The 10973-nt window shown below is 66.5% G+C and overlaps 1 protein-coding gene across 1 annotated transcript in view; it reads right to left on the reverse strand.

The window, feature by feature from the left end:
- The window catches only part of LOC141182773 (uncharacterized), a 29622-nt gene extending 19274 nt beyond the window's left edge, over positions 1-10348 (reverse strand). Inside the window, exon 1 of the mRNA XM_073660878.1 lies at positions 10213-10348. The gene's annotated coding sequence lies outside the window, so the exon portion shown is untranslated. The remainder of the gene's footprint in view (positions 1-10212) is intronic.
- Positions 10349-10973: the final 625 nt, after the last annotated feature.

Genomic DNA, 10973 nt, shown 5'->3' on the forward strand with positions numbered 1-10973 from the left:
GCGGTGCCGCGCGTGTACGAGGTGTACGGAGCGGAGCGTCGCGTGTACGAGGCGTACGGAGCGGAGCCGAGGGTGTACGAGGTGTACGGAGCGGAGCCGAGGGTGTACGAGGTGTACGGAGCAGAGCCGAGGGTGTACGAGGTGTACGGAGCAGAGCCGAGGGTGTACGAGGTGTACGGAGCAGAGCCGAGGGTGTACGAGGTGTACGGAGCAGAGCCGAGGGTGTACGAGGTGTACGGAGCAGAGCCGAGGGTGTACGAGGTGTACGGAGCAGAGCCGAGGGTGTACGAGGTGTACGGAGCAGAGCCGCGTGTGTACGAGGTGTACGGAGCGGAGCCGTGTGTGTACGAGGTGTACGGAGCAGAGCCGTGTGTGTACGAGGTGTACGGAGCAGAGCCGCGTGTGTACGAGGTGTACGGAGCAGAGCCGCGTGTGTACGAGGTGTACGGAGCAGAGCCGCGTGTGTACGAGGTGTACGGAGCAGAGCCGTGTGTGTACAAGGTGTACGGAGCAGAGCCGCGTGTGTACGAGGTGTACGGAGCAGAGCCGCGTGTGTACGAGGCGTGCGGAGCGGAGCCGCGTGTGTACGAGGTGTACGGAGCAGAGCCGCGTGTGTACGAGGTGTACGGAGCAGAGCCGCGTGTGTACAAGGTGTACGGAGCGGAGCCGCGTGTGTACGAGGTGTACGGAGCGGAGCCGGGGGTGTACTAGGCGTACGGAGAGGAGCCGCGTGTGTACGTAGCGGAGCCGCGCATGTACTAGGCGTATGGAGCGGTGCCGCGCGTGTACGAGGTGTACGGAGCGGAGCGTCGCGTGTACGAGGCGTACGGAGCGGAGCCGAGGGTGTACGAGGTGTACGGAGCAGAGCCGAGGGTGTACGAGGTGTACAGAGCAGAGCCGAGGGTGTACGAGGTGTACGGAGCAGAGCCGAGGGTGTACGAGGTGTACGGAGCAGAGCCGCGTGTGTACGAGGTGTACGGAGCAGAGCCGCGTGTGTACGAGGTGTACGGAGCAGAGCCGCGTGTGTACGAGGTGTACGGAGCAGAGCCGCGTGTGTACGAGGTGTACGGAGCAGAGCCGCGTGTGTACGAGGTGTACGGAGCGGAGCCGGGGGTGTACTAGGCGTACGGAGCGGAGCTGCGTGTGTATGGAGCGGAGCCGGGGGTGTACTAGGCGTACGGAGCGGAGCCGGGGGTGTACTAGGCGTACGGAGCGGAGCCGCGCGTGTACTAGGCGTATGGAGCGGAGCCGCGCGTGTACGAGGTGTACGGAGCGGAGCATCGCGTGTACGAGGCGTACGGAGCGGAGCCGGGGGTGTACTAGGCGTACGGAGCGGAGCCGGGGTTGTACTAGGCGTATGGAGCGGAGCCGCGTGTGTACAAGGTGTACGGAGCGGAGCGTGTACGAGGCGTACGGAGCGGAGCCGGGGGTGTACTAGGCGTACGGAGCGGAGCCGGGGGTGTACTAGGCGTACGGAGAGGAGCCGCGCGTGTACGGAGCGGAGCCGCGCGTGTACTAGGCGTATGGAGCGGAGCCGCTCGTGCAGGAGGCGTACGGAGCGGAGCCGCGTGTGTACGAGGCGTACGGAGCGGAGCCGCGTGTGTGCGAGGCGTACGGAGCGGAGCCGCGTGTGCGCGAGGCGTACGGAGCGGAGCCGCGCGTGCGCGAGGCGTACGGAGCGGAGCCGCGCGTGCGCGAGGCGTACGGAGCGGAGCCGCGCGTGCGCGAGGCGTACGGAGCGGAGCCGCGCGTGCGCGAGGCGTACGGAGCGGAGCCGCGCGTGCGCGAGGCGTACGGAGCGGAGCCGCGCGTGCGCGAGGCGTACGGAGCGGAGCCGCGCGTGCGCGAGGCGTACGGAGCGGAGCCGCGCGTGCGCGAGGCGTACGGAGCGGAGCCGCGCGTGCGCGAGGCGTACGGAGCGGAGCCGCGCGTGCGCGAGGCGTACGGAGCGGAGTCGCGCGTGTACGAGGCGTACGGAGCGGAGCCGCGCGTGTACGAGGCGTACGGTGCGGAGCCGCGTGTGTACGAGGCGTGCGGAGCAGCGCGTGTACGAGGTGTACGGAGCGGAGCCGCGAGTGTACGGAGCGGAGCCGCGTGTGGACGAGGTGTACGGAGCGGAGCCGCGTGTGGACGAGGTGTACGGAGCGGAGCCGCGTGTGGACGAGGTGTACGAAGAGAAGCCGCGTGTGTACGAGGCGCGCGGAGCCGCGTGTGTACGAGGCGTGCGGAGCCGCGTGTGTACGAGGTGTACGGAGCGGAGCCACGTGTGTACGAGGTGTACGGAGCGGAGCCGCATGTGGACGAGGTGTACGGAGCGGAGCCGCGTGTGTACGAGGTGTACGAAGAGGAGCCGCGTGTGTACGAGGCGTACGGAGCAGAGCCGCGTGTGTACGAGGCGTACGGAGCCGCGTGTGTACGAGGCGTGCGGAGCCGCGTTTGTACGAGGCGTACGGAGCGGAGCCGCGCGTGTACGAGGCGTACGGAGCAGAGCCGCGTGTGTACGAGGTGTTCGGAGCGGAGCCGCGTGTGTACGAGGCGTGCGAAGCCGCGTGTGTACGAGGTGTACGGAGCGGAGCCACGCGTGTACAAGGTGTACGGAGCGGAGCCGCGCGTGTACGAGGTGTACGGAGCGGAGCCGCGCGTGTACTAGGTGTACGGAGCGGAGCCGCGCGTGTACGAGGTGTACGGAGCGGAGCCGCGCGTGTACGAGGTGTACGGAGCGGAGCCGCGCGTGTACGAGGTGTACGGAGCGGAGCCGTGTGTGTACGAGGTGTACGGAGGAGATCCGCGTGTGTACAAGTTGTACGGAGCGGAGCCGCGTGTGTACGAGGTGTTTACGGAGCAGAGCCGCGTATGTACGAGGTGTACGGAGCGGAGCCGCGTGTGTACGAGGTGTACGGAGCGGAGCCGCGTGTGTACGAGGTGTACGGAGCGGAGCCGCGTGTGTACGAGGTGTACGGAGCGGAGCCGCGTGTGTACGGAGCGGAGCCGCGTGTTTACGAGGTGTACGGAGCGGAGCCGCGTGTGTACGAGGTGTACGGAGCGGAGCCGCGTGTGTACGAGGTGTACGGAGCGGAGCCGCGTGTGTACGAGGTGTACGGAGCGGAGCCGCGTGTGTACGAGGTGTACGGAGCGGAGCCGCGTGTGTACGAGGTGTACGGAGCGGAGCCGCGTGTGTACGAGGCGTGCGGAGCCGCGTGTGTACGAGGTGTACGGAGCAGAGCCGCGTGTGTACGAGGTGTACGGAGCAGAGCCGCGCGTGTACGAGGCGTTCGGAGCCGCGTGTGTACGAGGCGTTCGGAGCCGCGTGTGTACGAGGCGTTCGGAGCCGCGTGTGTACGAGGCATACGGAGCGGAGCCGCGCGTGTACGATGTGTACGGTGCAGAGCCGCGCGTGTACGAGGTGTACGGAGCGGAGCCGCGTGTGTACGAGGTGTACGGAGCGGAGCCGCGTGTGTACGAGGTGTGCGGAGCAGAGCCGCGTGTGTACGAGGTGTGCGGAGCAGAGCCGCGTGTGTACGAGGCGTGCGGAGCCGCGTGTACGAGGCGTGCGGAGCCGCGTGTGTACGAGGCGTGCGGAGCCGCGTGTGTACGAGGCGTACGGAGCCGCGTGTGTACGAGGCGTACGGAGCGGAGCGGCGCGTGTACGAGGTGTACGGAGCAGAGCCGCGTGTGTACGAGGCGTGCGGAGCCGCGTGTGTACGAGGTGTACGGAGCAGAGCCGCGTGTGTACGAGGCGTGCGGAGCCGCGTGTGTACGAGGCGTGCGGAGCCGCGTGTGTACGAGGCGTGCGGAGCCGCGTGTGTACGAGGCGTGCGGAGCGGAGCCGCGCGTGTACGAGGTGTACGGAGCAGAGCCGCGTGTGTACGAGGTGTTCGGAGCGGAGCCGCATGTGTACGAGGCGTGCGGAGCCGCGTGTGTACGAGGTGTACGGAGCAGAGCCGCGTGTGTATGAGGCGTGCGGAGCCGCGTGTGTACGAGGCGTGCGGAGCCGCGTGTGTACGAGGCGTACGGAGCGGAGCCGCGCGTGTACGAGGTGTACGGAGCAGAGCCGCGTGTGTACGAGGTGTTCGGAGCGGAGCCGCGTGTGTACGAGGTGTACGGAGCGGAGCCGCGCATGTACAAGGTGTACGGAGCGGAGCCGCGCGTGTACAAGTTGTATGGAGCGGAGCCGCGTGTGTACGAGGTGTTTACGAAGCAGAGCCGCGTATGTACGAGGTGTACGGAGCGGAGCCGCGTGTGTACGAGGTGTACGGAGCGGAGCCGCGTGTGTACGAGGTGTACGGAGCGGAGCCGCGTGTGTACGAGGTGTACGGAGCGGAGCCGCGTGTGTACGAGGTGTACGGAGCGGAGCCGCGTGTGTACGAGGTGTACGGAGCGGAGCCGCGTGTGTACGAGGTGTACGGAGCGGAGCCGCGTGTGTACGAGGTGTACGGAGCGGAGCCGCGCGTGTACGAGGTGTACGGAGCGGAGCCGCGCGTGTACGAGGTGTACGGAGCGGAGCCGCGCGTGTACGAGGCGTGCGGAGCCGCGTGTGTACGAGGTGTATGGAGCAGAGCCGCGTGTGTACGAGGTGTACGGAGCAGAGCCGCGCGTGTACGAGGCGTTCGGAGCCGCGTGTGTACGAGGCGTTCGGAGCCGCGTGTGTACGATGTGTACGGAGCGGAGCCGCGCGTGTACGGTGCAGAGCCGCGCGTGTACGAGGTGTACGGAGCGGAGCCGCGCGTGTACGAGGTGTACGGAGCGGAGCCGCGTGTGTACGAGGCGTGCGGAGCCGCGTGTGTACGAGGTGTACGGAGCAGAGCCGCGTGTGTACGAGGCGTGCGGAGCCGCGTGTGTACGAGGCGTGCGGAGCCGCGTGTGTACGAGGCGTGCGGAGCCGCGTGTGCACGAGGCGTAAGGAGCGGAGCCGCGCGTGTACGAGGTGTACGGAGCAGAGCCGCGTGTGTACGAGGCGTGCGGAGCCGCGTGTGTACGAGGTGTACGGAGCAGAGCCGCGTGTGTACGAGGCGTGCGGAGCCGCGTGTGTACGAGGTGTACGGAGCAGAGCCGCGTGTGTACGAGGCGTGCGGAGCCGCACGTGTACGAGGCGTACGGAGCGGATCCGCGCGTGTACGAGGCGTTCGGAGCGGAGCCGCGCGTGTACGAGGCGTACGGAGCGGAGCCGCGCGTACGGAGCGGAGCCGCGCGTGTACGAGGCGTACGGAGCGGAGCCGCGCGTGTACGAGGCGTACGGAGCGGAGCCGCGCGTGTACGAGGCGTACGGAGCGGAGCCGAGCGTGTACGAGGCGTGCGGAGCGGAGCCGCGCGTGTACGAGGCGTGCGGAGCGGAGCCGCGCGTGTACGAGGCGTACGGAGCGGAGCCGCGCGTGTACGAGGCGTGCGGAGCCGCGCGTGTACGAGGTGTACGGAGCGGAGCCGCGCGTGTACGAGGTGTACGGAGCGGAGCCGCGCGTGTACGAGGTGTACGGAGCGGAGCCGCGCGTGTACGAGGTGTACGGAGCGGAGCCGCGCGTGTACGAGGTGTACGGAGCGGAGCCGCGCGTGTACGAGGTGTACGGAGCGGAGCCGCGCGTGTACGAGGTGTACGGAGCGGAGCCGCGCGTGTACGAGGTGTACGGAGCGGAGCCGCGCGTGTACGAGGTGTACGGAGCGGAGCCGCGCGTGTACGAGGTGTACGGAGCGGAGCCGCGTGTGTACGAGGTGTACGGAGCGGAGCCGCGTGTGTACGAGGTGTACGGAGCGGAGCCGCGCGTGTACGAGGTGTACGGAGCGGAGCCGCGCGTGTACGAGGCGTGCGGAGCCGCGTGTGTACGAGGTGTATGGAGCAGAGCCGCGTGTGTACGAGGTGTACGGAGCAGAGCCGCGCGTGTACGAGGCGTTCGGAGCCGCGTGTGTACGAGGCGTTCGGAGCCGCGTGTGTACGATGTGTACGGAGCGGAGCCGCGCGTGTACGGTGCAGAGCCGCGCGTGTACGAGGTGTACGGAGCGGAGCCGCGCGTGTACGAGGTGTACGGAGCGGAGCCGCGTGTGTACGAGGCGTGCGGAGCCGCGTGTGTACGAGGTATACGGAGCAGAGCCGCGTGTGTACGAGGCGTGCGGAGCCGCGTGTGTACGAGGCGTGCGGAGCCGCGTGTGCACGAGGCGTAAGGAGCGGAGCCGCGCGTGTACGAGGTGTACGGAGCAGAGCCGCGTGTGTACGAGGCGTGCGGAGCCGCGTGTGTACGAGGTGTACGGAGCAGAGCCGCGTGTGTACGAGGCGTGCGGAGCCGCGTGTGTACGAGGTGTACGGAGCAGAGCCGCGTGTGTACGAGGCGTGCGGAGCCGCACGTGTACGAGGTGTACGGAGCGGAGCCGCGCGTGTACGAGGCGTTCGGAGCGGAGCCGCGCGTGTACGAGGCGTACAGAGCGGAGCCGCGCGTACGGAGCGGAGCCACGCGTGTACGAGGCGTACGGAGCGGAGCCGCGCGTGTACGAGGCGTACGGAGCGGAGCCGCGCGTGTACGAGGCGTACGGAGCGGAGCCGAGCGTGTACGAGGCGTGCGGAGCGGAGCCGCGCGTGTACGAGGCGTGCGGAGCGGAGCCGCGCGTGTACGAGGCGTACGGAGCGGAGCCGCGCGTGTACGAGGCGTGCGGAGCCGCGCGTGTACGAGGTGTACGGAGCGGAGCCGCGCGTGTACGAGGTGTACGGAGCGGAGCCGCGCGTGTACGAGGTGTACGGAGCGGAGCCGCGCGTGTACGAGGTGTACGGAGCGGAGCCGCGCGTGTACGAGGTGTACGGAGCGGAGACGCGCGTGTACGAGGTGTACGGAGCGGAGCCGCGCGTGTACGAGGTGTACGGAGCGGAGCCGCGCGTGTACGAGGTGTACGGAGCGGAGCCGCGCGTGTACGAGGTGTACGGAGCGGAGCCGCGCGTGTACGAGGTGTACGGAGCGGAGCCGCGCGTGTACGAGGTGTACGGAGCGGAGCCGCGCGTGTACGAGGTGTACGGAGGTGATCCGCTCGTGTGCGAGGTGTACGGAGCGGAGCCGCACGTGTGCGAGGTGTACGGAGCGGAGCCGCGTGTGTGCGAGGTGTACGGAGCGGAGCCGCGTGTGTACGAGGTGTATGGAGCAGAGCCGCGTGTGTACGAGGTGTACGGAGCAGAGCCGCGCGTGTACGAGGCGTTCGGAGCCGCGTGTGTACGATGTGTACGGAGCGGAGCCGCGTGTGTACGGTGCAGAGCCGCGCGTGTAAGAGGTGTACGGAGCGGAGCCGCGCGTGTACGAGGTGTACGGAGCGGAGCCGCGCGTGTACGAGGTGTACGGAGCGGAGCCGCGCGTGTACGAGGTGTACGGAGCCGCATGTGTACGAGGCGTGCGGAGCCGCGTGTGTACGAGGTGTACGGAGCAGAGCCGCGTGTGTACGAGGCGTGCGGAGCCGCGTGTGTACGAGGCGTACGGAGCGGAGTGGAGCCGCGTGTGTACGAGGCGTACGGAGCGGAGCCGCGCGTGTACGAGGCGTACGGAGCGGAGCCGCGCGTGTACGAGGCGTACGGAGCAGAGCCGCGCGTGTACGAGGCGTACGGAGCAGAGCCGCGCGTGTACGAGGCGTGCGGAGCCGCGTGTGTACGAGGTGTACGGAGCAGAGCCGCGCGTGTACGAGGCGTGCGGAGCCCCGTGTGTACAAGGTGTACGGAGCGGAGCCGCGCGTGTGCGAGGCGTACGGAGCGGAGCCGCGCGTGTGCGAGGCGTACGGAGCGGAGCCGCGCGTGTGCGAGGCGTACGGAGCGGAGGCGCGCGTGTGCGAGGCGTACGGAGCGGAGGCGCGCGTGTGCGAGGCGTACGGAGCAGAGGCGCGCGTGTACGAGGTGTACGGAGCGGAGCCGCGCGTGTACGAGGTGTACGGAGCGGAGGCGCGCGTTTGCGAGGTGTACGGAGCGGAGCCGCGCATGTGCGAGGTGTACGGAGCGGAGCCGCGCGTGTGCGAGGTGTACGGAGCGGAGCCGCGCGTGTGCGAGGTGTACGGAGCGGAGCCGCGCGTGTACGAGGTGTACGGAGCGGAGCCGCGCGTGTACGAGGTGTACGGAGCGGAGCCGCGCGTGTACGAGGTGTACGGAGCGGAGCCGCGCGTGTACGAGGTGTTCGGAGCGGAGCCGCGCGTGTACGAGGCGTGCGGAGCCGCGCGTGTACGAGGTGTACGGAGCGGAGCCACGCGTGTACGAGGTGTACGGAGCGGAGCCGCGCGTGTACGAGGTGTACGGAGCGGAGCCGCGCGTGTACGAGGTGTACGGAGCGGAGCCGCGCGTGTACGAGGTGTACGGAGCGGAGCCGCGCGTGTACGAGGTGTACGGAGCGGAGCCGCGCGTGTACGAGGTGTACGGAGCGGAGCCGCGCGTGTACGAGGTGTACGGAGCGGAGCCGCGCGTGTACGAGGTGTACGGAGCGGAGCCGCGCGTGTACGAGGTGTACGGAGCGGAGCCGCGCGTGTACGAGGTGTACGGAGCGGAGCCGCGCGTGTACGAGGTGTACGGAGCGGAGCCGCGCGTGTACGAGGTGTACGGAGCGGAGCCGCGCGAGTACGAGGTGTACGGAGCGGAGCCGCGCGTGTACGAGGTGTACGGAGCGGAGCCGCGCGTGTACGAGGTGTACGGAGCGGAGCCGCGCGTGTACGAGGTGTACGGAGCGGAGCCGCGCGTGTACTAGGTGTACGGAGCGGAGCCGCGCGTGTACGAGGTGTACGGAGCGGAGCCGCGCGTGTACGAGGTGTACGGAGGAGATCCGCGCGTGTACGAGGTGTACGGAGGAGATCCGCGCGTGTACGAGGTGTACGGAGCAGAGCCGCGCGTGTACGAGGTGTTTACGGAGCAGAGCCGCGTGTGTACGAGGTGTACGGAGCGGAGCCGCGTGTGTACGAGGTGTACGGAGCGGAGCCGCGTGTGTACGAGGTGTACGGAGCGGAGCCGCGTGTGTACGAGGTGTACGGAGCGGAGCCGCGTGTGTACGAGGTGTACGGAGCGGAGCCGCGTGTGTACGAGGTGTACGGAGCGGAGCCGCGTGTGTACGAGGTGTACGGAGCGGAGCCGCGTGTGTACGAGGTGTACGGAGCGGAGCCGCGTGTGTACGAGGTGTACGGAGCGGAGCCGCGTGTGTACGAGGTGTACGGAGCGGAGCCGCGTGTGTACGAGGTGTACGGAGCGGAGCCGCGTGTGTACGAGGTGTACGGAGCGGAGCCGCGTGTGTACGAGGTGTACGGAGCGGAGCCGCGTGTGTACGAGGTGTACGGAGCGGAGCCGCGTGTGTACGAGGTGTACGGAGCGGAGCCGCGCGTGTACGAGGTGTGCTGAGCCGCATGTGTACGAGGTGTATGGAGCAGAGCCGCGTGTGTACGAGGTGTACGGAGCAGAGCCGCGTGTGTACGAGGCGTTCGGAGCCGCGTGTGTACGAGGCGTGCGGAGCCGCGTGTGTATGAGGCGTGCGGAGCCGCGTGTGTATGAGGCGTGCGGAGCCGCGTGTGTATGAGGCGTGCGGAGCCGCGTGTGTACGAGGCATACGGAGCGGAGCCGCGTGTGTACGAGGCGTGCGGAGCCGCGCGTGTACGAGGTGTACGGAGCGGAGCCGCGCGTTTACGAGGTGTACGGAGCGGAGCCGCGCGTTTACGAGGTGTACGGAGCGGAGCCGCGCGTGTACGAGGTGTACGGAGCGGAGCCGCGCGTGTACGAGGTGTACGGAGCGGAGACGTGTGTGTACGAAGTGTACGGAGCGGAGACGTGTGTGTACGAGGTGTACGGAGTGGAGCCGCGTGTGTACGAGGGTGTAATGGGCGTTCTTACATTCTTATCCCACAGGTGTGTCACTGATTTCTTTACCACTCGGTTGGGTGTAAATAATATTATATTTGCTCAGATCCGCAGCGAGGGGTTCAGCCAGGGGTGGACACACCGTCGATGCAGCCACACCCGGGCCCAGAGGTGGAGGGGGGCCCATGCAGGAAGGGGCGTAGTGCTCAGGTAGTAGACCACGCAGCTGCTATGGTGCCCCTTGACTGAGGGCTGATGCTTCTTAACCCCGTCCACTCCCACCCGTAATGATTTTTGATACCCTGGGCAGAGTGCGGACATTGAAATAGGGGGCATGTCATGCAGGAGAGAGGCCGCTGGCCAATGAACGCTGCCCCATCAGACTGTTGAGAGCGCTCATTGTCTGCTGTGTCTGTCCTCCTGCAGGGACTTACAGTGGGTCTTCTGCCTCCTGCGGTTCCTTTCCCAGCAGCATTTCCTCAAAGAGTAGAGGGTGGGGGAGGAGAGTCCACAGCATCGGACAGCACGTAGGGGCAGGAAGCTGAAATCAGTCCTGTCTGCTGTGTCCACTCCTCCACAGTGGGTTCTGCAGCCCTCTCCAGAAGATCGTGATATCATGAAAGATTAGTATATGAGTGTATGTATATGTGGCAGGGCTGCCGCCAGGAACTTCAGTCCCCATACTGGCCAAAAAATTTCGGGCACCCTTGAGACTCTGCCCAGGCTCCACCTCCACTCCTCCAACCTTCCACAGTCACACGGCCCACTCTTGGAAAAACTCCACTTCTGCACCACATCCTTATCAATCACACATTAAGGGTATGTGCTCACGCTCAGGAGGCGCCTGCAGCCCCGAAGCTGCGGGATAGACGTGCGGCTTCTGCCCTCATTTTATGCAATTGAGTTAGTCTGTGGAGAAAGTCCACATGTGGACCCGCAAGAGAAATTGACATGCTGCGGGTCTGAAAGACGTACTGCATGTCAGTTTCCGTGGGTGATCTATAGGTGCTCAGAGTCGCATAGTGGACATGGGATTTCTAGAAATCCTCTTCACTACACTGTGATCTGAATTATTAGGCAAGTTGTATTTTAGAGGATTATTTTTATTATTGATCAACAACTATGTTCTCAATCAACCGAAAAGACTCATAAATATCCAAGCTTAATATTTTTGGAAGTTGGAGTGGTTTTTTTT

Source organism: Phyllobates terribilis, unplaced genomic scaffold (genome assembly GCF_046119375.1).
Source record: "Phyllobates terribilis strain yellow unplaced genomic scaffold, ASM4611937v1 Scaffold_36__1_contigs__length_13169755, whole genome shotgun sequence".
Classification (NCBI taxonomy): Eukaryota; Metazoa; Chordata; class Amphibia; order Anura; family Dendrobatidae; genus Phyllobates; species Phyllobates terribilis.